General features: G+C 67.2%; 10 non-coding genes across 10 annotated transcripts; all 10 read left to right on the top strand.

Annotated features, from left to right (window-relative positions):
- Window positions 1–978: 978 nt before the first annotated feature.
- Window positions 979–1,097, top strand: LOC141412719 (5S ribosomal RNA). Its single transcript, XR_012437561.1, has one exon. It is a non-coding gene; the product is annotated as a 5S ribosomal RNA (ribosomal RNA).
- A 2,149-nt stretch (window positions 1,098–3,246) lies between these two features.
- LOC141412984 (5S ribosomal RNA) lies at window positions 3,247–3,365 on the top strand. The gene has a single exon (XR_012437826.1). It is a non-coding gene; the product is annotated as a 5S ribosomal RNA (ribosomal RNA).
- A 2,163-nt stretch (window positions 3,366–5,528) lies between these two features.
- On the top strand, window positions 5,529–5,647 carry LOC141413267 (5S ribosomal RNA). The gene has a single exon (XR_012438059.1). It is a non-coding gene; the product is annotated as a 5S ribosomal RNA (ribosomal RNA).
- Window positions 5,648–7,792: 2,145 nt separating this feature from the next.
- On the top strand, window positions 7,793–7,911 carry LOC141412729 (5S ribosomal RNA). Its single transcript, XR_012437571.1, has one exon. It is a non-coding gene; the product is annotated as a 5S ribosomal RNA (ribosomal RNA).
- A 2,151-nt stretch (window positions 7,912–10,062) lies between these two features.
- LOC141412892 (5S ribosomal RNA) lies at window positions 10,063–10,181 on the top strand. Its single transcript, XR_012437734.1, has one exon. It is a non-coding gene; the product is annotated as a 5S ribosomal RNA (ribosomal RNA).
- Window positions 10,182–12,337: 2,156 nt separating this feature from the next.
- LOC141413026 (5S ribosomal RNA) lies at window positions 12,338–12,456 on the top strand. Its single transcript, XR_012437868.1, has one exon. It is a non-coding gene; the product is annotated as a 5S ribosomal RNA (ribosomal RNA).
- Window positions 12,457–14,597: 2,141 nt separating this feature from the next.
- Window positions 14,598–14,716, top strand: LOC141412710 (5S ribosomal RNA). The gene has a single exon (XR_012437552.1). It is a non-coding gene; the product is annotated as a 5S ribosomal RNA (ribosomal RNA).
- A 2,155-nt stretch (window positions 14,717–16,871) lies between these two features.
- Window positions 16,872–16,990, top strand: LOC141412533 (5S ribosomal RNA). Its single transcript, XR_012437375.1, has one exon. It is a non-coding gene; the product is annotated as a 5S ribosomal RNA (ribosomal RNA).
- A 2,147-nt stretch (window positions 16,991–19,137) lies between these two features.
- On the top strand, window positions 19,138–19,256 carry LOC141412708 (5S ribosomal RNA). Its single transcript, XR_012437550.1, has one exon. It is a non-coding gene; the product is annotated as a 5S ribosomal RNA (ribosomal RNA).
- Window positions 19,257–21,407: 2,151 nt separating this feature from the next.
- LOC141412707 (5S ribosomal RNA) lies at window positions 21,408–21,526 on the top strand. Its single transcript, XR_012437549.1, has one exon. It is a non-coding gene; the product is annotated as a 5S ribosomal RNA (ribosomal RNA).
- Window positions 21,527–22,491: the final 965 nt, after the last annotated feature.

Genomic DNA, 22,491 nt, shown 5'->3' with positions numbered 1-22,491 from the left:
ATCTCTGCCATTTGCTAGCAGAGCCAGGGATGGCAGGAGGGTGGGTACGGGGCTCAGCCAGGGCCAGTTCTGCTGGCACGATCCTGTAGCACGTGGCCGCGTAGCACGGGGCCGGGTCTGAAGGAGGCCAAGCAGGGGCACAAGACCCAGCAGCGGCACAGGGAAGAGGCCCAGGGCACCCAGGAGCAGACGAGACCCGGGAGTCGTGCGTGCTTGGCGTGGCCGCCGGCCCCGTGACGCCCGAGGACTCGAGTGCTCAGCCCCGTGTAGTGGCCGCGATGGCCTGCCTGGGAGAAACGCCCGGGGAGGCCGGCAGGAACCCGGGATCGGAAGGGATGTGGAGGGGCCCCGGGTCGGAGGAGATGGCTTTGGCTGTGTTTATTTTTGTTTCTTCTTCCCAAGATCCCGGGTGTGAAAGGGGCCAGAGGTGAAGTCCTGGGCTGGAAAGCCTCACGATTCAGCCCCGCAGCCCCAGGCCCTGAGTGTGGAGGAGGGCGGAGCGGGTCGGCGAAGGGCGCGGCTGCCGTTTTCCTGATGGGCTGGAGGGGCAGTGGCGCTTTCCGGACGAAGAGGATCGGAAGGGTCCCCGAGACCTCCGCTGGGAGCCACGCACCCACCCAAGGATACGGCTCCAGGAGGCGACGGAGGAGGGTGGCTGCTTGCCCTGGCCCGAGCTGTGCGTCCCCCGCCTTGGCCACAGCAGTGAACATTCCCAGAAGAACAAGCGCCCGAGAGCACTGAGAAATTTTCCCCCGAGAAAACTTGACCCTCGTCCTGGCAGCAGGACACCTCGGGAAGAAAGCCACCCAGCGGCCACCTGGGCGAGACCGGCTGCCCGAGCAGGCGCGCGGGGCCTCTGGCCGCTGGCCCCGGGCTGCCAGCCCCCACCCGGACTCCCAGCCGTGCCAGGAGAGCAGCGTGGAGACGCACGCCGGGGCCCTCGGCAGGCTCTTGGGGCTCCCGCAGGCGGCGGCTAGCGTCTACGGCCATACCACCCTGAACGCGCCCGATCTCGTCTGATCTCAGAAGCTAAGCAGGGTCGGGCCTGGTTAGTACTTGGATGGGAGACCGCCTGGGAATACCGGGTGCTGTAGGCTTTTGCTCCTCCCTCCCTCGCTGCTCCTTTTGTCTTCGGGGACTTCACCACCACCCCCCCACCACCACCACCACCCCCAGCACCACCACCACCACCACCACAACGACCCACCGTGACCACGACCCCGACCCCGTCCGGGCCACCCGCCAGACCCACGCACACCAAATCCTCACAGCTACGTCCCCGAATCCTCTCCCCTCCCCACACTCTCCTGGGGCGCACGCCCACGACACGGGTCACCAGCGAGGTTGGTCCCAGGCCACGTTGGGGACCGCTCCCCAACTGCCCTCCAGGCGGGTGGGGAGGGACGTGCGGAAGCCATGAGAAAGTGGGTCCTGCACCCCAGCGGGCCCCACAGCGGGACGTGCCACACCTGGGCATGCCACAAGGTGGTGCACTGGGTCCAGGGCAAGACGCCAGGGGACAGAGAAGCAGGGAGCCTCAGTCGGGTGCTGCTCCACGTCGCGCTCCGTCGCTCAACCCAAGACAGGGCAGCCAGCGCGCAACCTCTACGTGGGATCCCGCCTCCCACGGCAGAGCCTGCGGTCACAGGGACAGAGGGCGCAGGCCGCCAGAGCTCCGGATGCCAGCGGCAGCTCTCCATCCCGCTCAAAGGGAGGGAGGGCCGCCGCTGGCGCCCAGTCGCCTGTGCCACCCTCCGGGTCTCAAAGCACTCCTCAGTCAGCTCAAGGACCGGGGCCACCTGGCCTTCGGGTTCACATGGGCTTGGGCACGACGGAAGGGACCGCTTGCCCCCGTGGAACAGACATTCTCCCCGTGGACAACCTCAGGTGCTGGGAACCTCTGCTCCGCCTTGGAAAACCCACCTTCTGCAATGTATGCCCAACGCAATCAGGCCGAGCAGATTGACCCCCTCTGCCCGGCCCCAGTGTGTGATGGGGCTCTGTGCGTGAGGGCTTGCTCTTCCCCACCTACACCAGGCACGGCATCTAACACACACACACACACACACACACACACAAACACCACGCAGAGACACCCAGACGACGCACGCACGCACGGGGACGCACCCTCCTCTCCCCCACCCCACACACGAGCAGCCGAAGGACAAGAGGGTATGGCTGGGGCCTGAGCGGGAACAAGCGAAGCCTTGGTTTGCGGCCCCTCGGCCAACTGCATCAGGATTTTTGTCTGGGCTCGGAGGCCAGAGGATCTCTGCCATTTGCTAGCAGGGCCAGGGATGGCAGGAGGGTGGGTACGGGGCTCAGCCAGGGCCAGTTCTGCTGGCACGATCCTGTAGCACGTGGCCGCGTAGCACGGGGCCGGGTCTGAAGGAGGCCAAGCAGGGGCACAAGACCCAGCAGCGGCACAGGGAAGAGGCCCAGGGCACCCAGGAGCAGACGAGAACTGGGAGTCGTGCGTGCTTGGCGTGGCCGCCGGCCCCGTGACGCCCGAGGACTCGAGTGCTCAGCCCCGTGTAGTGGCCGCGAAAGCCTGCCTGGGAGAAACGCCCCGGGAGGCCGGCAGGAACCCGTGATCGGAAGGGATGTGGAGGGGCCCCGGGTCGGAGGAGATGGCTTTGGCTGTGTTTGGTTTTGTTTCTTCTTCCCAAGATCCCGGGTGTGAAAGGGGCCAGAGGTGAAGTCCTGGGCTGGAAAGCCTCACGATTCAGCCCCGCAGCCCCAGGCCCTGAGTGTGGAGGAGGGCGGAGCGGGTCGGCGAACGGCGCGGCTGCCGTTTTCCTGATGGGCTGGAGGGGCCGTGGCGCTTTCCGGACGAAGAGGACCGGAAGGGTCCCCGAGACCTCCGCTGGGAGCCACGCACCCACCCAAGGATACGGCTCCAGGAGGCGACGGAGGAGGGCGGCTGCTTGCCCTGGCCCGAGCTGTGCGTCCCCCGCCTTGGCCACAGCAGTGAACATTCCCAGAAGAACAAGCGCCCGAGGGCACTGAGAAATTTTCCCCCGAGAAAACTTGACCCTCTTCCTGGCAGCAGGACACCTCGGGAAGAAAGCCACCCAGCGGCCACCTGGGCGAGACCGGCTGCCCGAGCAGGCGCGCGGGGCCTCTGGCCGCTGGCTCCGGGCTGCCAGCCCCCACCCGGACTCCCAGCCGTGCCAGGAGAGCAGCGTGGAGACGCACGCCGGGGCCCTCGGCAGGCTCTTGGGGCTCCCGGAGGCGGCGGCTAGCGTCTACGGCCATACCACCCTGAACGCGCCCGATCTCGTCTGATCTCGGAAGCTAAGCAGGGTCGGGCCTGGTTAGTACTTGGATGCGAGACCGCCTGGGAATACCGGGGGCTGTAGGCTTTTGCTCCTCCCTCCCTCGCTGCTCGTTTTGTCTTCGGGGACTTCGCCACCACCCCCCCCCACCACCACCACCCCCAGCACCACCACCACCACCACCACCACAACGACCCACCGTGACCACGACCCCGACACCGTCCGGACCACCCGCCAGACCCACGCACACCGAATCCTCACAGCTACGTCCCCGAATCCTCTCCCCTCCCCACACTCTCCTGGGGCGCGCGCCCGCGACACGGGTCACCAGCGAGGTTGGTCCCAGGCCACGTTGGGGACCGCTCCCCAACTGCCCTCCAGGCGGGCGGGGAGGGACGTGCGGAAGCCATGAGAAAGTGGGTCCTGCACCCCAGCGGGCCCCACAGTGGGACGCGCCACACATGGGCTCGCCACAAGGTGGTGCACTGGGTCCAGGGCAAGACGCCAGGGGACAGAGAAGCAGGGAGCCTCAGTCGGGTGCTGCTCCACGTCGCGCTCCGTCGCTCAACCCAAGACAGGGCAGCCAGCGCGTGACCTCTACGTGGGATCCCGCCTCCCACGGCAGAGCCTGCGGTCACAGGGACAGAGGGCGCAGGCCGCCAGAGCTCCGGATGCCAGCGGCAGGTCCCCGTCCCGCTCAAAGGGAGGGAGGGCCGCCGCTGGCGCCCAGTCGCCTGTGCCACCCTCCGGGTCTCAAAGCCCTCCTCAGTCAGCTCAAGTACCGGGGCCACCTGGCCTTCGGGGTCACATGGGCTTGGGCACGACGGAAGGGACCGCTTGCCCCCGTGGAACAGACATTCTCCCCGTGGACAACCTCAGGTGCCGGGACCCTCTGCTCCGCCTTGGAAAACCCACCTTCTGCAATGTATGCCCAACGCAATCAGGCCGAGCAGATTGACCCCCTCGGCCCGGCCCCAGTGTGTGATGGGGCTCTGTGCGTGAGGGCTTGCTCTTCCCCACCTACACCAGGCACGGCATCTAACACACACACACACACACACACACACACACACACACACACACACACCACGCAGAGACACCCAGACCACGCACGCACGCACGGGGACGCACCCTCCTCTCCCCCACCCCACACACGAGCAGCCGAAGGACAAGAGGGTATGGCTGGGGCCTGAGCGGGAACAAGCGAAGCCTTGGTTTGCGGCCCCTCGGCCAACTGCATCAGGATTTTTGTCTGGGCTCGGAGGCCAGAGGATCTCTGCCATTTGCTAGCAGGGCCAGCGATGGCAGGAGGGTGGGTACCCGGCTCAGCCAGGGCCAGTTCTGCTGGCACGATCCTGTAGCACGTGGCCGCGTAGCACGGGGCCGGGTCTGAAGGAGGCCAAGCAGGGGCACAAGACCCAGCAGCGGCACAGGGAAGAGGCCCAGGGCACCCAGGAGCAGACGAGACCCGGGAGTCGTGCGTGCTTGGCGTGGCCGCGGGCCCCGTGACGCCCGAGGACTCGAGTGCTCAGCCCCGTGTAGTGGCCGCGAAGGCCTGCCTGGGAGAAACGCCCCGGGAGGCCGGCAGGAACCCGGGATTGGAAGGGATGTGGAGGGGCCCCGGGTCGGAGGAGATGGCTTTGGCTGTGTTTGGTTTTGTTTCTTCTTCCCAAGATCCCGGGTGTGAAAGGGGCCAGAGGTGAAGTCCTGGGCTGGAAAGCCTCACGATTCAGCCCCGCAGCCCCAGGCCCTGAGTGTGGAGGAGGGCGGAGTGGGTCGGCGAAGGGCGCGGCTGCCGTTTTCCTGATGGGCTGGAGGGGCAGTGGCGCTTTCCGGACGAAGAGGACCGGAAGGGTCCCCGAGACCTCCGCTGGGAGCCACGCACCCACCCAAGGATACGGCTCCAGGAGGCGACAGAGGAGGGCGGCTGCTTGCCCTGGCCCGAGCTGTGCATCCCCCGCCTTGGCCACAGCAGTGGACATTGCCAGAAGAACAAGCGCCCGAGAGCACTGAGAAATTTTCCCCCGAGAAAACTTGACCCTCGTCCTGGCAGCAGGACACCTCGGGAAGAAAGCCACCCAGCGGCCACCTGGGCGAGACCGGCTGCCCGAGCAGGCGCGCGGGGCCTCTGGCCGCTGGCCCCGGGCTGCCAGCCCCCACCCGGACTCCCAGCCGTGCCAGGAGAGCAGCGTGGAGACGCACGCCGGGGCCCTCGGCAGGCTCTTGGGGCTCCCGGAGGCGGCGGCTAGCGTCTACGGCCATACCACCCTGAACGCGCCCGATCTCGTCTGATCTCGGAAGCTAAGCAGGGTCGGGCCTGGTTAGTACTTGGATGGGAGACCGCCTGGGAATACCGGGTGCTGTAGGCTTTTGCTCCTCCCTCCCTCGCTGCTCCTTTTGTCTTCGGGGACTTCGCCACCACCCCCCCCACCACCACCACCACCCCCAGCACCACCACCACCACCACCACCACAACGACCCACCGTAACCACGACCCCGACCCCGTCCGGGCCACCCGCCAGACCCACGCACACCGAATCCTCACAGCTACGTCCCCGAATCCTCTCCCCTCCCCACACTCTCCTGGGGCGCGCGCCCGCGACACGGGTCACCAGCGAGGTTGGTCCCAGGCCACGTTGGGGACCGCTCCCCAACTGCCCTCCAGGCGGGCGGGGAGGGACGTGCGGAAGCCATGAGAAAGTGGGTCCTGCACCCCAGCGGGCCCCACAGCGGGACGCGCCACACCTGGGCTCGCCACAAGGTGGTGCACTGGGTCCAGGGCAAGACGCCAGGGGACAGAGAAGCAGGGAGCCTCAGTCGGGTGCTGCTCCACGTCGCGCTCCGTCGCTCAACCCAAGACAGGGAAGCCAGCGCGCGACCTCTACGTGGGATCCCGCCTCCCACGGCAGAGCCTGTGGTCACAGGGACAGAGGGCGCAGGCCGCCAGAGCTCCGGATGCCAGCGGCAGCTCCCCGTCCCGCTCAAAGGGAGGGAGGGCCGCCGCTGGCGCCCAGTCGCCTGTGCCACCCTCCGGGTCTCAAAGCACTCCTCAGTCAGCTCAAGGACCGGGGCCACCAAGCCTTCGGGGTCACATGGGCTTGGGCACGACGGAAGGGAACGCTTGCCCCCGTGGAACAGACATTCTCCCCGTGGACAACCTCAGGTGCCGGGACCCTCTGCTCCGCCTTGGAAAACCCACCTTCTGCAATGTATGCCCAAGGCAATCAGGCCGAGCAGATTGACCCCCTCGGCCCGGCCCCAGTGTGTGATGGGGCTCTGTGCGTGAGGGCTTGCTCTTCCCCACCTACACCAGGCACGGCATCTAACACACACACACACACACACACACACCACGCAGAGACACCCAGACCACGCACGCACGCACGGGGACGCACCCTCCTCTCCCCCACCCCACACACGAGCAGCCGAAGGACAAGAGGGTATGGCTGGGGCCTGAGCGGGAACAAGCGAAGCCTTGGTTTGCGGCCCCTCGGCCAACTGCATCAGGATTTTTGTCTGGGCTCGGAGGCCAGAGGATCTCTGCCATTTGCTAGCAGGGCCAGGGATGGCAGGAGGGTGGGTACGGGGCTCAGCCAGGGCCAGTTCTGCTGGCACGATCCTGTAGCACGTGGCCGCGTAGCACGGGGTCGGGTCTGAAGGAGGCCAAGCAGGGGCACAAGACCCAGCAGCGGCACAGGGAAGAGGCCCAGGGCACCCAGGAGCAGACGAGACCCGGGAGTCGTGCGTGCTTGGCGTGGCCGCGGGCCCCGTGACGCCCGAGGACTCGAGTGCTCAGCCCCGTGTAGTGGCCGCGAAGGCCTGCCTGGGAGAAACGCCCCGGGAGGCCGGCAGGAACCCGGGATCGGAAGGGATGTGGAGGGGCCCCGGGTCGGAGGAGATGGCTTTGGCTGTGTTTGGTTTTGTTTCTTCTTCCCAAGATCCCGGGTGTGAAAGGGGCCAGAGGTGAAGTCCTGGGCTGGAAAGCCTCACGATTCAGCCCCGCAGCCCCAGGCCCTGAGTGTGGAGGAGGGCGGAGCGGGTCGGCGAAGGGCGCGGCTGCCGTTTTCCTGATGGGCTGGAGGGGCAGTGGCGCTTTCCGGACGAAGAGGACCGGAAGGGTCCCCGAGACCTCCGCTGGGAGCCACGCACCCACCCAAGGATACGGCTCCAGGAGGCGACGGAGGAGGGCGGCTGCTTGCCCTGGCCTGAGCTGTGCGTCCCCCGCCTTGGCCACAGCAGTGGACATTCCCAGAAGAACAAGCGCCCGAGAGCACTGAGAAATTTTCCCCCGAGAAAACTTGACCCTCGTCCTGGCAGCAGGACACCTCGGGAAGAAAGCCACCCAGCGGCCACCTGGGCGAGACCGGCTGCCCGAGCAGGCGCGCGGGGCCTCTGGCCGCTGGCCCCGGGCTGCCAGCCCCCACCCGGACTCCCAGCCGTGCCAGGAGAGCAGCGTGGAGATGCACGCCGGGGCCCTCGGCAGGCTCTTGGGGCTCCCGGAGGCGGCGGCTAGCGTCTACGGCCATACCACCCTGAACGCGCCCGATCTCGTCTGATCTCGGAAGCTAAGCAGGGTCGGGCCTGGTTAGTACTTGTCTGGGAGACCGCCTGGGAATACCGGGTGCTGTAGGCTTTTGCTCTTCCCTCCCTCGCTGCTCCTTTTGTCTTCGGGGACTTCGCCACCACCCCCCCCCACCACCACCACCCCCAGCACCACCACCACCACCACCACAACGACCCACCGTGACCACGACCCCGACCCCGTCTGGGCCACCCGCCAGACCCACGCACACCGAATCCTCACAGCTACGTCCCCGAATCCTCTCCCCTCCCCACACTCTCCTGGGGCGTGCGCCCGCGATACGGGTCACCAGCGAGGTTGGTCCCAGGCCACGTTGGGGACCGCTCCCCAACTGCCCTCCAGGCGGGCGGGGAGGGACGTGCGGAAGCCATGAGAAAGTGGGTCCTGCACCCCAGCGGGCGACACAGCGGGACGCGCCACACCTGGGCTCGCCACAAGGTGGTGCACTGGGTCCAGGGCAAGACGCCAGGGGACAGAGAAGCAGGGAGCCTCAGTCGGGTGCTGCTCCACGTCGCGCTCCGTCGCTCAACCCAAGACAGGGCAGCCAGCGCGCGACCTCTACGTGGGATCCCGCCTCCCACGGCAGAGCCTGCGGTCACAGGGACAGAGGGCGCAGGCCGCCAGAGCTCCGGATGCCAGCGGCAGCTCCCCGTCCCGCTCAAAGGGAGGGAGGGCCGCCGCTGGCGCCCAGTCGCCTGTGCCACCCTCCGGGTCTCAAAGCACTCCTCAGTCAGCTCAAGGACCGGGGCCACCTGGCCTTCGGGGTCACATGGGCTTGGGCACGACGGAAGCGACCGCTTGCCCCCGTGGAACAGACATTCTCCCCGTGGACAACCTCAGGTGCCGGGACCCTCTGCTCCGCCTTGGAAAACCCACCTTCTGCAATGTATGCCCAACGCAATCAGGCCGAGCAGATTGACCCCCTCGGCCCGGCCCCAGTGTGTGATGGGGCTCTGTGCGTGAGGGCTTGCTCTTCCCCACCTACACCAGGCACGGCATCTAACACACACACACACACACACACACACACACACACACACCACGCAGAGACACCCAGACCACGCACGCACGCACGGGGACGCACCCTCCTCTCCCCCACCCCACACACGAGCAGCCGAAGGACAAGAGGGTATGGCTGGGGCCTGAGCGGGAACAAGCGAAGCCTTGGTTTGCGGCCCCTCGGCCAACTGCATCAGGATTTTTGTCTGGGCTCGGAGGCCAGAGGATCTCTGCCATTTGCTAGCAGGGCCAGGGATGGCAGGAGGGTGGGTACGGGGCTCAGCCAGGGCCAGTTCTGCTGGCACGATCCTGTAGCACGTGGCCGCGTAGCACGGGGCCGGGTCTGAAGGAGGCCAAGCAGGGGCACAAGACCCAGCAGCGGCACAGGGAAGAGGCCCAGGGCACCCAGGAGCAGACGAGACCCGGGAGTCGTGCGTGCTTGGCGTGGCCGCGGGCCCCGTGACGCCCGAGGACTCGAGAGCTCAGCCCCGTGTAGTGGCCGCGAAGGCCTGCCTGGGAGAAACGCCCCGGGAGGCCGGCAGGAACCCGGGATCGGAAGGGATGTGGAGGGGCCCCGGGTCGGAGGAGATGGCTTTGGCTGTGTTTGGTTTTGTTTCTTCTTCCAAGATCCCGGGTGTGAAAGGGGCCAGAGGTGAAGTCCTGGGCTGGAAAGCCTCACGATTCAGCCCCGCAGCCCCAGGCCCTGAGTGTGGAGGAGGGCGGAGCGGGTCGGCGAAGGGCGCGGCTGCCGTTTTCCTGATGGGCTGGAGGGGCAGTGGCGCTTTCCGGACGAAGAGGACCGGAAGGGTCCCCGAGACCTCCGCTGGGAGCCACGCACCCACCCAAGGATACGGCTCCAGGAGGCGACGGAGGAGGGCGGCTGCTTGCCCTGGCCCGAGCTGTGCGTCCCCCGCCTTGGCCACAGCAGTGAACATTCCCAGAAGAACAAGCGCCCGAGAGCACTGAGAAATTTTCCCCCGAGAAAACTTGACCCTCGTCCTGGCAGCAGGACACCTCGGGAAGAAAGCCACCCAGCGGCCACCTGGGCGAGACCGGCTGCCCGAGCAGGCGCGCGGGGCCTCTGGCCGCTGGCCCCGGGCTGCCAGCCCCCACCCGGTCTCCCAGCCGTGCCAGGAGAGCAGCGTGGAGACGCACGCCGGGGCCCTCGGCAGGCTCTTGGGGCTCCCGGAGGCGGCGGCTAGCGTCTACGGCCATACCACCCTGAACGCGCCCGATCTCATCTGATGTCGGAAGCTAAGCAGGGTCGGGCCTGGTTAGTACTTGGATGGGAGACCGCCTGGGAATACTGGGTGCTGTAGGCTTTTGCTCCTCCCTCCCTCGCTGCTCCTTTTGTCTTCGGGGACTTCGCCACCACCCCCCCCCACCACCACCACCCCCAGCACCACCACCACCACCACCACAACGACCCACCGTGACCACGACCCCGACCCCGTCCGGGCCACCCGCCAGACCCACGCACACCGAATCCTCACAGCTACGTCCCCGAATCATCTCCCCCCCCACACTCTCCTGGGGCGCACGCCCGCGACACGGGTAACCAGCGAGGTTGGTCCCAGGCCACGTTGGGGACCGCTCCCCAACTGCCCTCCAGGCGGGCGGGGAGGGACGTGCGGAAGCCATGAGAAAGTGGGTCCTGCACCCCAGCGGGCCCCACAGCGGGACGCGCCACACCTGGGCTCGCCACAAGGTGGTGCACTGGGTCCAGGGCAAGACGCCAGGGGACAGAGAAGCAGGGAGCCTCAGTCGGGTGCTGCTCCACGTCGCGCTCCGTCGCTCAACCCAAAGACAGGGCAGCCAGCGCGCGACCTCTACGTGGGATCCCGCCTCCCACGGCAGAGCCTGCGGTCACAGGGACAGAGGGCGCAGGCCGCCAGAGCTCCGGATGCCAGCGGCAGCTCCCCGTCCCGCTCAAATGGAGGGAGGGCCGCAGCTGGCGCCCAGTCGCCTGTGCCACCCTCCGGGTCTCAAAGCACTCCTCAGTCAGCTCAAGGACCGGGGCCCCCTGGCCTTCGGGGTCACATGGGCTTGGACACGACGGAAGGGACCGCTTGCCCCCGTGGAACAGACATTCTCCCCGTGGACAACCTCAGGTGCCGGGACCCTCTGCTCCGCCTTGGAAAACCCACCTTCTGCAATGTATGCCCAACGCAATCAGGCCGAGCAGATTGACCCCCTCGGCCCGGGCCCAGTGTGTGATGGGGCTCTGTGCGTGAGGGCTTGCTCTTCCCCACCTACACCAGGCACGGCATCTAACACACACACACACACACACACACACACACACACACACACACCACGCAGAGACACCCAGACCACGCACGCACGCACGGGGACGCACCCTCCTCTCCCCCACCCCACACACGAGCAGCCGAAGGACAAGAGGGTATGGCTGGGGCCTGAGCGGGAACAAGCGAAGCCTTGGTTTACGGCCCCTCGGCCAACTGCATCAGGATTTTTGTCTGGGCTCGGAGGCCAGAGGATCTCTGCCATTTGCTAGCAGGGCCAGGGATGGCAGGAGGGTGGGTACGGAGCTCAGCCAGGGCCAGTTCTGCTGGCACGATCCTGTAGCACGTGGCCGCGTAGCACGGGGCCGGGTCTGAAGGAGGCCAAGCAGGGGCACAAGACCCAGCAGCGGCACAGGGAAGAGGCCCAGGGCACCCAGGAGCAGACGAGACCCGGGAGTCGTGCGTGCTTGGCGTGGCCGCGGGCCCCGTGACGCCCGAGGACTCGAGTGCTCAGCCCCGTGTAGTGGCCGCGAAGGCCTGCCTGGGAGAAACGCCCGGGGAGGCCGGCAGGAACCCGGTATCAGAAGGAATGTGGTGGGGCCCCGGGTCGGAGGAGATGGCTTTGGCTGTGTTTGGTTTTGTTTCTTCTTCCCAACATCCCGGGTGTGAAAGGGGCCAGAGGTGAAGTCCTGGGCTGGAAAGCCTCACGATTCAGCCCCGCAGCCCCAGGCCCTGAGTGTGGAGGAGGGCGGAGCAGGTCGGCGAAGGGCGCGGCTGCCGTTTTCCTGATGGGCTGGAGGGGCAGTGGCGCTTTCCGGACAAAGAGGACCGGAAGGGTCCCCGAGACCTCCGCTGGGAGCCACGCACCCACCCAAGGATACGGCTACAGGAGGCGACGGAGGAGGGCGGCTGCTTGCCCTGGCCCGAGCTGTGCGTCCCCCGCCTTGGCCACAGCAGTGAACATTCCCAGAAGAACAAGCGCCCGAGAGCACTGAGAAATTTTCCCCCGAGAAAACTTGACCCTCGTCCTGGCAGCAGGACACCTCGGGAAGAAAGCCACCCAGCGGCCACCTGGGCGAGACCGGATGCCCGAGCAGGCGCGCGGGGCCTCTGGCCGCTGGCCCCGGGCTGCCAGCCCCCACCCGGACTCCCAGCCGTGCCAGGAGAGCAGCGTGGAGACGCACGCCGGGGCCCTTGGCAGGCTCTTGGAACTCCCGGAGGCAGCGGCTAGCGTCTAAGGCCATACCACCCTGAATGCGCCCGATGTCGTCTGATCTCGGAAGCTATGCAGGGTCGGGCCTGGTTAGTACTTGGATGGGAGACCGCCTGGGAATACCGGGTGCTGTAGGCTTTTGCTCCTCCCTCCCTCGCTGCTCCTTTTGTCTTCGGGGACTTCGCCACCACCCCCCCCCCACCACCACCACCCCCAGCACCACCACCACCACCACCACAACGACCCACCGTGACCACGACCCCGACCCCGTCCGGGCCACCCGCCAGACCCATGCACACAGAATCCTCACAGCTACGTCCCCGAATCCTCTACCCTCCCCACACTCTCCTGGGGCACGCGCCCGCGACACGGGTCACCAGCGAGGTTGGTCCCAGGCCACGTTGGGGACCACTCCCCAACTGCCCTCCAGGCGGGCGGGGAGGGACGTGCGGAAGCCATGAGAAAGTGGGTCCTGCACCCCAGCGGGCCCCACAGCGGGACGCGCCACACCTGGGCTCGCCACAAGGTGGTGCACTGGGTCCAGGGCAAGACGCCAGGGGACAGAGAAGCAGGGAGCCTCAGTCGGGTGCTGCTCCACGTCGCGCTCCGTCGCTCAACCCAAGACAGGGCAGCCAGCGCGCGACCTCTACGTGGGATCCCGCCTCCCACGGCAGAGCCTGCGGTCACAGGGACAGAGGGCGCAGGCCGCCAGAGCTCCGGATGCCAGCGGCAGCTCCCCGTCCCGCTCAAAGGGAGGGAGGGCCGCCGCTGGCGCCCAGTCGCCTGTGCCACCCTCCGGGTCTCAAAGCACTCCTCAGTCAGCTCAAGGACCGGGGCCACCTGGCCTTCGGGGTCACATGGGCTTGGGCACGACGGAAGGGACCGCTTGCCCCCGTGGAACAGACATTCTCCCCGTGGACAACCTCAGGTGCCGGGACCCTCTGCTCCGCCTTGGAAAACCCACCTTCTGCAATGTATGCCCAACGCAATCAGGCCGAGCAGATTGACCCCCTCGGCCCGGCCCCAGTGTGTGATGGGGCTCTGTGCGTGAGGGCTTGCTCTTCCCCACCTACACCAGGCACGGCATCTAACACACACACACACACACACACACACCACGCAGAGACACCCAGACCACGCACGCACGCACGGGGACGCACCCTCCTCTCCCCCACCCCACACACGAGCAGCCGAAGGACAAGAGGGTATGGCTGGGGCCTGAGCGGGAACAAGCGAAGCCTTGGTTTGCGGCCCCTCGGCCAACTGCATCAGGATTTTTGTCTGGGCTCGGAGGCCAGAGGATCTCTGCCATTTGCTAGCAGGGCCAGGGATGGCAGGAGGGTGGGTACGGAGCTCAGCCAGGGCCAGTTCTGCTGGCACGATCCTGTAGCACGTGGCCGCGTAGCACGGGGCCGGGTCTGAAGGAGGCCAAGCAGGGGCACAAGACCCAGCAGCGGCACAGGGAAGAGGCCCAGGGCACCCAGGAGCAGACGAGACCCGGGAGTCGTGCGTGCTTGGCGTGGCCGCGGGCCCCGTGACGCCCGAGGACTCGAGTGCTCAGCCCCGTGTAGTGGCCGCGAAGGCCTGCCTGGGAGAAACGCCCCGGGAGGCCGGCAGGAACCCGGGATCGGAAGGGATGTGGAGGGGCCCCGGGTCGGAGGAGATGGCTTTGGCTGTGTTTGGTTTTGTTTCTTCTTCCCAAGATCCCGGGTGTGAAAGGGGCCAGAGGTGAAGTCCTGGGCTGGAAAGCCTCACGATTCAGCCCCGCAGCCCCAGGCCCTGAGTGTGGAGGAGGGCGGAGCGGGTCGGCGAAGGGCGCGGCTGCCGTTTTCCTGATGGGCTGGAGGGGCAGTGGCGCTTTCCGGACGAAGAGGACCGGAAGAGTCCCCGAGACCTCCGCTGGGAGCCACGCACCCACCCAAGGATACTGCTCCAGGAGGCGACGGAGGAGGGCGGCTGCTTGCCCTGGCCCGAGCTGTGCGTCCCCCGCCTTGGCCACAGCAGTGAACATTCCCAGAAGAACAAGCGCCCGAGAGCACTGAGAAATTTTCCCCCGAGAAAACTTGACCCTCGTCCTGGCAGCAGGACACCTCGGGAAGAAAGCCACCCAGCGGCCACCTGGGCGAGACCGGCTGCCCGAGCAGGCGCGCGGGGCCTCTGGCCGCTGGCCCCGGGCTGCCAGCCCCCACCCGGACTCCCAGCCGTGCCAGGAGAGCAGCGTGGAGACGCACGCCGGGGCCCTCGGCAGGCTCTTGGGGCTCCCGGAGGCGGCGGCTAGCGTCTACGGCCATACCACCCTGAACGCGCCCGATCTCATCTGATGTCGGAAGCTAAGCAGGGTCGGGCCTGGTTAGTACTTGGATGGGAGACCGCCTGGGAATACCGGGTGCTGTAGGCTTTTGCTCCTCCCTCCCTCGCTGCTCCTTTTGTCTTCGGGGACTTCGCCACCACCCCCCCCACCACCACCACCCCCAGCACCACCACCACCACCACCACAACGACCCACCGTGACCACGACCCCGACCCCGTCCGGGCCACCCGCCAGACCCACGCACACCGAATCCTCACAGCTACGTCCCCGAGTCATCTCCCCCCCCACACTCTTCTGGGGCGCACGCCCGCGACACGGGTAACCAGCGAGGTTGGTCCCAGGCCACGTTGGGGACCGCTCCCCAACTGCCCTCCAGGCGGGCGGGGAGGGACGTGCGGAAGCCATGAGAAAGTGGGTCCTGCACCCCAGCGGGCCCCACAGCGGGACGCGCCACACCTGGGCTCGCCACAAGGTGGTGCACTGGGTCCAGGGCAAGACGCCAGGGGACAGAGAAGCAGGGAGCCTCAGTCGGGTGCTGCTCCACGTCGCGCTCCGTCGCTCAACCCAAAGACAGGGCAGCCAGCGCGCGACCTCTACGTGGGATCCTGCCTCCCACGGCAGAGCCTGCGGTCACAGGGACAGAGGGCGCAGGCCGCCAGAGCTCCGGATGCCAGCGGCAGCTGCCCGTACCGCTCAAAGGGAGGGAGGGCCGCCGCTGGCGCCCAGTCGCCTGTGCCACCCTCCGGGTCTCAAAGCACTCCTCAGTCAGCTCAAGGACCGGGGCCACCTGGCCTTCGGGGTCACATGGGCTTGGACACGACGGAAGGGACCGCTTGCCCCCGTGGAACAGACATTCTCCCCGTGGACAACCTCAGGTGCCGGGACCCTCTGCTCCGCCTTGGAAAACCCACCTTCTGCAATGTATGCCCAACGCAATCAGGCCGAGCAGATTGACCCCCTCGGCCCGGGCCCAGTGTGTGATGGGGCTCTGTGCGTGAGGGCTTGCTCTTCCCCACCTACACCAGGCACGGCATCTAACACACACACACACACACACACACACACACACACACACACACCACGCAGAGACACCCAGACCACGCACGCACGCACGGGGACGCACCCTCCTCTCCCCCACCCCACACACGAGCAGCCGAAGGACAAGAGGGTATGGCTGGGGCCTGAGCGGGAACAAGCGAAGCCTTGGTTTACGGCCCCTCGGCCAACTGCATCAGGATTTTTGTCTGGGCTCGGAGGCCAGAGGATCTCTGCCATTTGCTAGCAGGGCCAGGGATGGCAGGAGGGTGGGTACGGAGCTCAGCCAGGGCCAGTTCTGCTGGCACGATCCTGTAGCCCGTGGCCGCGTAGCACGGGGCCGGGTCTGAAGGAGGCCAAGCAGGGGCACAAGACCCAGCAGCGGCACAGGGAAGAGGCCCAGGGCACCCAGGAGCAGACGAGACCCGGGAGTCGTGCGTGCTTGGCGTGGCCGCGGGCCCCGTGACGCCCGAGGACTCGAGTGCTCAGCCCCGTGTAGTGGCCGCGAAGGCCTGCCTGGGAGAAACGCCCCGGGAGGCCGGCAGGAACCCGGGATCGGAAGGGATGTGGAGGGGCCCCGGGTCGGAGGAGATGGCTTTGGCTGTGTTTGGTTTTGTTTCTTCTTCCCAAGATCCCGGGTGTGAAAGGGGCCAGAGGTGAAGTCCTGGGCTGGAAAGCCTCACGATTCAGCCCCGCAGCCCCAGGCCCTGAGTGTGGAGGAGGGCGGAGCGGGTCGGCGAAGGGCGCGGCTGCCGTTTTCCTGATGGGCTGGAGGGGCAGTGGCGCTTTCCGGACGAAGAGGACCGGAAGGGTCCCCGAGACCTCCGCTGGGAGCCACGCACCCACCCCAGGATACGGCTCCAGGAGGCGACGGAGGAGGGCGGCTGCTTGCCCTGGCCCGAGCTGTGCGTCCCCCGCCTTGGCCACAGCAGTGAACATTCCCAGAAGAACAAGCGCCCGAGAGCACTGAGAAATTTTCCCCCGAGAAAACTTGACCCTCGTCCTGGCAGCAGGACACCTCGGGAAGAAAGCCACCCAGCGGCCACCTGGGCGAGACCGGCTGCCCGAGCAGGCGCGCGGGACCTCTGGCCGCTGGCCCCGGGCCGCCAGCCCCCACCCGGACTCCCAGCCGTGCCAGGAGAGCAGCGTGGAGACGCACGCCGGGGCCCTCGGCAGGCTCTTGGGGCTCCCGGAGGCGGCGGCTAGCGTCTACGGCCATACCACCCTGAACGTGCCCGATCTCGTCTGATCTCGGAAGCTAAGCAGGGTCGGGCCTGGTTAGTACTTGGATGGGAGACCGCCTGGGAATACCGGGTGCTGTAGGCTTTTGCTCCTCCCTCCCTCGCTGCTCCTTTTGTCTTCGGGGTCTTCGCCACCACCCCCCACCACCACCACCACCCCCAGCACCACCACCACCACCACCACAACGACCCACCGTGACCACGACCCCGACCCCGTCCGGGCCACCCGCCAGACCCACGCACACCGAATCCTCACAGCTACGTCCCCGAATCCTCTCCCCTCCCCACACTCTCCTTGGGCGCGCGCCTGTGACACGGGTCACCAGCGAGGATGGTCCCAGGCCACGTTGGGGACCGCTCCCCAACTGCCCTCCAGGCGGGCGGGGAGGGACGTGCGGAAGCCATGAGAAAGTGGGTCCTGCACCCCAGCGGGCCCCACAGCGGGACGCGCCACACCTGGGCTCGCCACAAGGTGGTGCACTGGGTCCAGGGCAAGACGCCAGGGGACAGAGAAGCAGGGAGCCTCAGTCGGGTGCTGCTCCACGTCGCGCTCCGTCGCTCAACCCAAGACAGGGCAGCCAGCGCGCGACCTCTACGTGGGATCCCGCCTCCCACGGCAGAGCCTGCGGTCACAGGGACAGAGGGCGCAGGCCGCCAGAGCTCCGGATGCCAGCGGCAGCTCCCCGTCCCGCTCAAAGGGAGGGAGGGCCGCCGCTGGCGCCCAGTCGCCTGTGCCACCCTCCGGGTCTCAAAGCACTCCTCAGTCAGCTCAAGGACCGGGGCCACCTGGCCTTCGGGGTCACATGGGCTTGGGCACGACGGAAGGGACCGCTTGCCCCCGTGGAACAGACATTCTCCCCGTGGACAACCTCAGGTTCCGGGACCCTCTGCTCCGCCTTGGAAACCCACCTTCTGCAATGTATGCCCAACGCAATCAGGCCGAGCAGATTGACCCCCTCGGCCCGGCCCCAGTGTGTGATGGGGCTCTGTGCGTGAGGGCTTGCTCTTCCCCACCTACACCAGGCACGGCATCTAACACACACACACACACACACACACACACAAACACCACGCAGAGACACCCAGACCACGCACGCACGCACGGGGACGCACCCTCCTCTCCCCCACCCCACACACGAGCAGCCGAAGGACAAGAGGGTATGGCTGGGGCCTGAGCGGGAACAAGCGAAGCCTTGGTTTGCGGCCCCTCGGCCAACTGCATCAGGATTTTTGTCTGGGCTCGGAGGCCAGAGGATCTCTGCCATTTGCTAGCAGGGCCAGGGATGGCAGGAGGGTGGGTACGGGGCTCAGCCAGGGCCAGTTCTGCTGGCACGATCCTGTAGCACGTGGCCGCGTAGCACTTGGCCGGGTCTGAAGGAGGCCAAGCAGGGGCACAAGACCCAGCAGCAGCACAGGGAAGAGGCCCAGGGCACCCAGGAGCAGAAGAGACCCGGGAGTCGTGCGTGCTTGGCGTGGCCGCCGGCCCCGTGATGCCCGAGGACTCGAGTGCTCAGCCACGTGTAGTGGCCCTGAAGGCCTGCCTGGGAGAAACGCCCCGGGAGGCCGGCAGGAACCCGGGATCGGAAGTGATGTGGAGGGGCCCCGGGTCGGAGGAGATGGCTTTGGCTGTGTTTATTTTTGTTTCTTCTTCCCAAGATCCCGGGTGTGAAAGGGGCCAGAGGTGAAGTCCTGGGCTGGAAAGCCTCACGATTCAGCCCCGCAGCCCCAGGCCCTGAGTGTGGAGGAGGGCGGAGCGGGTCGGCGAAGGGCGCGGCTGCCGTTTTCCTGATGGGCTGGAGGGGCAGTGGCGCTTTCCGGACGAAGAGGACCGGAAGGGTCCCCGAGACCTCCGCTGGGAGCCACGCACCCACCCAAGGATACGGCTCCAGGAGGCGACGGAGGAGGGCGGCTGCTTGCCCTGGCCAGAGCTGTGCGTCCCCCGCCTTGGCCACAGCAGTGAACATTCCCAGAAGAACAAGCGCCCGAGAGCACTGAGAAATTTTCCCCCGAGAAAACTTGACCCTCGTCCTGGCAGCAGGACACCTCGGGAAGAAAGCCACCCAGCGGCCACCTGGGCGAGACCGGCTGCCCGAGCAGGCGCGCGGGGCCTCTGGCCGCTGGCCCCGGGCTGCCAGCCCCCACCCGGACTCCCAGCCGTGCCAGGAGAGCAGCGTGGAGACGCACGCCGGGGCCCTCGGCAGGCTCTTGGGGCTCCCGGAGGCGGCGGCTAGCGTCTACGGCCATACCACCCTGAACGCGCCCGATCTCATCTGATGTCGGAAGCTAAGCAGGGTCGGGCCTGGTTAGTACTTGGATGGGAGACCGCCTGGGAATACCGGGTGCTGTAGGCTTTTGCTCCTCCCTCCCTCGCTGCTCCTTTTGTCTTCGGGGACTTCGCCACCACCCCCACCCACCACCACCACCCCCAGCACCACCACCACCACCACCACAACGACCCACCGTGACCACGACCCCGACCCCGTCCGGGCCACCCGCCAGACCCACGCACACCGAATCCTCACAGCTACGTCCCCGAGTCATCTCCCCCCCCACACTCTTCTGGGGCGCACGCCCGCGACACGGGTAACCAGCGAGGTTGGTCCCAGGCCACGTTGGGGACCGCTCCCCAACTGCCCTCCAGGCGGGCGGGGAGGGACGTGCGGAAGCCATGAGAAAGTGGGTCCTGCACCCCAGCGGGCCCCACAGCGGGACGCGCCACACCTGGGCTCGCCACAAGGTGGTGCACTGGGTCCAGGGCAAGACGCCAGGGGACAGAGAAGCAGGGAGCCTCAGTCGGGTGCTGCTCCACGTCGCGCTCCGTCGCTCAACCCAAGACAGGGCAGCCAGCGCGCGACCTCTACGTGGGATCCCGCCTCCCACGGCAGAGCCTGCGGTCACAGGGACAGAGGGCGCAGGCCGCCAGAGCTCCGGATGCCAGCGGCAGCTCCCGGTCCCGCTCAAAGGGAGGGAGTGCCGCCGCTGGCGCCCAGTCGCCTGTGCCACCCTCCGGGTCTCAAAGCACTCCTCAGTCAGCTCAAGGACCGGGGCCACCTGGCCTTCGGGGTCACATGGGCCTGGGCACGACGGAAGGGACCGCTTGCCCCCGTGGAACAGACATTCTCCCCGTGGACAACCTCAGGTGCCGGGACCCTCTGCTCCGCCTTGGAAAACCCACCTTCTGCAATGTATGCCCAACGCAATCAGGCCGAGCAGTTTGACCCCCTCGGCCCGGCCCCAGTGTGTGATGGGGCTCTGTGCGTGAGGGCTTGCTCTTCCCCACCTACACCAGGCACGGCATCTAACACACACACACACACACACACACACACACACACACACCACGCAGAGACACCCAGACCACGCACGCACGCACGGGGACGCACCCTCCTCTCCCCCACCCCACACACGAGCAGCCGAAGGACAAGAGGGTATGGCTGGGGCCTGAGCGGGAACAAGAGAAGCCTTGGTTTGCGGCCCCTCGGCCAACTGCATCAGGATTTTTGTCTGGGCTCGGAGGCCAGAGGATCTCTGCCATTTGCTAGCAGGGCCAGGGATGGCAGGAGGGTGGCTACGGGGCTCAGCCAGGGCCAGTTCTGCTGGCACGATCCTGTAGCACGTGGCCGCGTAGCACGGGGCCGGGTCTGAAGGAGGCCAAGCAGGGGCACAAGACCCAGCAGCGGCACAGGGAAGAGGCCCAGGGCACCCAGGAGCAGACGAGACCCGGGAGTCGTGCGTGCTTGGCGTGGCCGCGGGCCCCGTGACGCCCGAGGACTCTAGTGCTCAGCCCCGTGTAGTGGCCGTGAAGGCCTGCCTGGGAGAAACGCCCCGGGAGGCCGGCAGGAACCCGGGATCGGAAGGGATGTGGAGGGGCCCCGGGTCGGAGGAGATGGCTTTGGCTGTGTTTGGTTTTGTTTCTTCTTCCCAAGATCCCGGGTGTGAAAGGGGCCAGAGGTGAAGTCCTGGGCTGGAAAGCCTCACGATTCAGCCCCGCAGCCCCAGGCCCTGAGTGTGGAGGAGGGCGGAGCGGGTCGGCGAAGGGCGCGGCTGCCGTTTTCCTGATGGGCTGGAGGGGCAGTGGCGCTTTCCGGACGAAGAGGACCGGAAGGGTCCCCGAGACCTCCGCTGGGAGCCACGCACCCACCCAAGGATACGGCTCCAGGAGGCGACGGAGGAGGGCGGCTGCTTGCCCTGGCCCGAGCTGTGCGTCCCCCGCCTTGGCCACAGCAGTGAACATTCCCAGAAGAACAAGCGCCCGAGAGCACTGAGAAATTTTCCCCCGAGAAAACTTGACCCTCGTCCTGGCAGCAGGACACCTCGGGAAGAAAGCCACCCAGCGGCCACCTGGGCGAGACCGGCTGCCCGAGCAGGAGCGCGGGGCCTCTGGCCGCTGGCCCCGGGCTGCCAGCCCCCACCCGGACTCCCAGCCGTGCCAGGAGAGCAGCGTGGAGACGCACGCCGGGGCCCTCGGCAGGCTCTTGGGGCTCCCGGAGGCGGCGGCTAGCGTCTACGGCCATACCACCCTGAACGCGCCCGATCTCATCTGATGTCGGAAGCTAAGCAGGGTCGGGCCTGGTTAGTACTTGGATGGGAGACCGCCTGGGAATACCGGGTGCTGTAGGCTTTTGCTCCTCCCTCCCTCGCTGCTCCTTTTGTCTTCGGGGACTTCGCCACCACCCCCACCCACCACCACCACCCCCAGCACCACCACCACCACCACCACAACGACCCACCGTGACCACGACCCCGACCCCATCCGGGCCACCCGCCAGACCCACGCACACCGAATCCTCACAGCTACGTCCCCGAGTCATCTCCCCCCCCACACTCTTCTGGGGCGCACGCCCGCGACACGGGTAACCAGCGAGGTTGGTCCCAGGCCACGTTGGGGACCGCTCCCCAACTGCCCTCCAGGCGGGCGGGGAGGGACGTGCGGAAGCCATGAGAAAGTGGGTCCTGCACCCCAGTCGGCCCCACAGCGGGATGCGCCACACCTGGGCTCGCCACAAGGTGGTGCACTGGGTCCAGGGCAAGACGCCAGGGGACAAAGAAGCAGGGAGCCTCAGTCGGGTGCTGCTCCACGTCGCGCTCCGTCGCTCAACCCAAGACAGGGCAGCCAGCGCGCGACCTCTACGTGGGATCCCGCCTCCCACGGCAGAGCCTGCGGTCACAGGGACAGAGGGCGCAGGCCGCCAGAGCTCCGGATGCCAGCGGCAGCTCCCCGTCCCGCTCAAAGGGAGCGAGGGCCGCCGCTGGCGCCCAGTCGCCTGTGCCACCCTCCGGGTCTCAAAGCACTCCTCAGTCAGCTCAAGGACCGGAGCCACCTGGCCTTCGGGGTCACATGGGCTTGGGCACGACGGAAGGGAACGCTTGCACCCGTGGAACAGACATTCTCCCCGTGGACAACCTCAGGTGCCGGGACCCTCTGCGCCGCCTTGGAAAAACCACCTTCTGCAATGTATGCCCAACGCAATCAGGCCGAGCAGATTGACCCCCTCGGCCCGGCCCCAGTGTGTGATGGGGCTCTGTGCGTGAGGGCTTGCTCTTCCCCACCTACACCAGGCACGGCATCTAACACACACACACACA

Source organism: Castor canadensis, chromosome 10 (genome assembly GCF_047511655.1).
Source record: "Castor canadensis chromosome 10, mCasCan1.hap1v2, whole genome shotgun sequence".
Taxonomy (NCBI): domain Eukaryota; kingdom Metazoa; phylum Chordata; class Mammalia; order Rodentia; family Castoridae; genus Castor; species Castor canadensis.
Note: the sequence above shows the minus strand (reverse complement) of the source record. Positions and strands in the feature narration are given on the sequence as shown.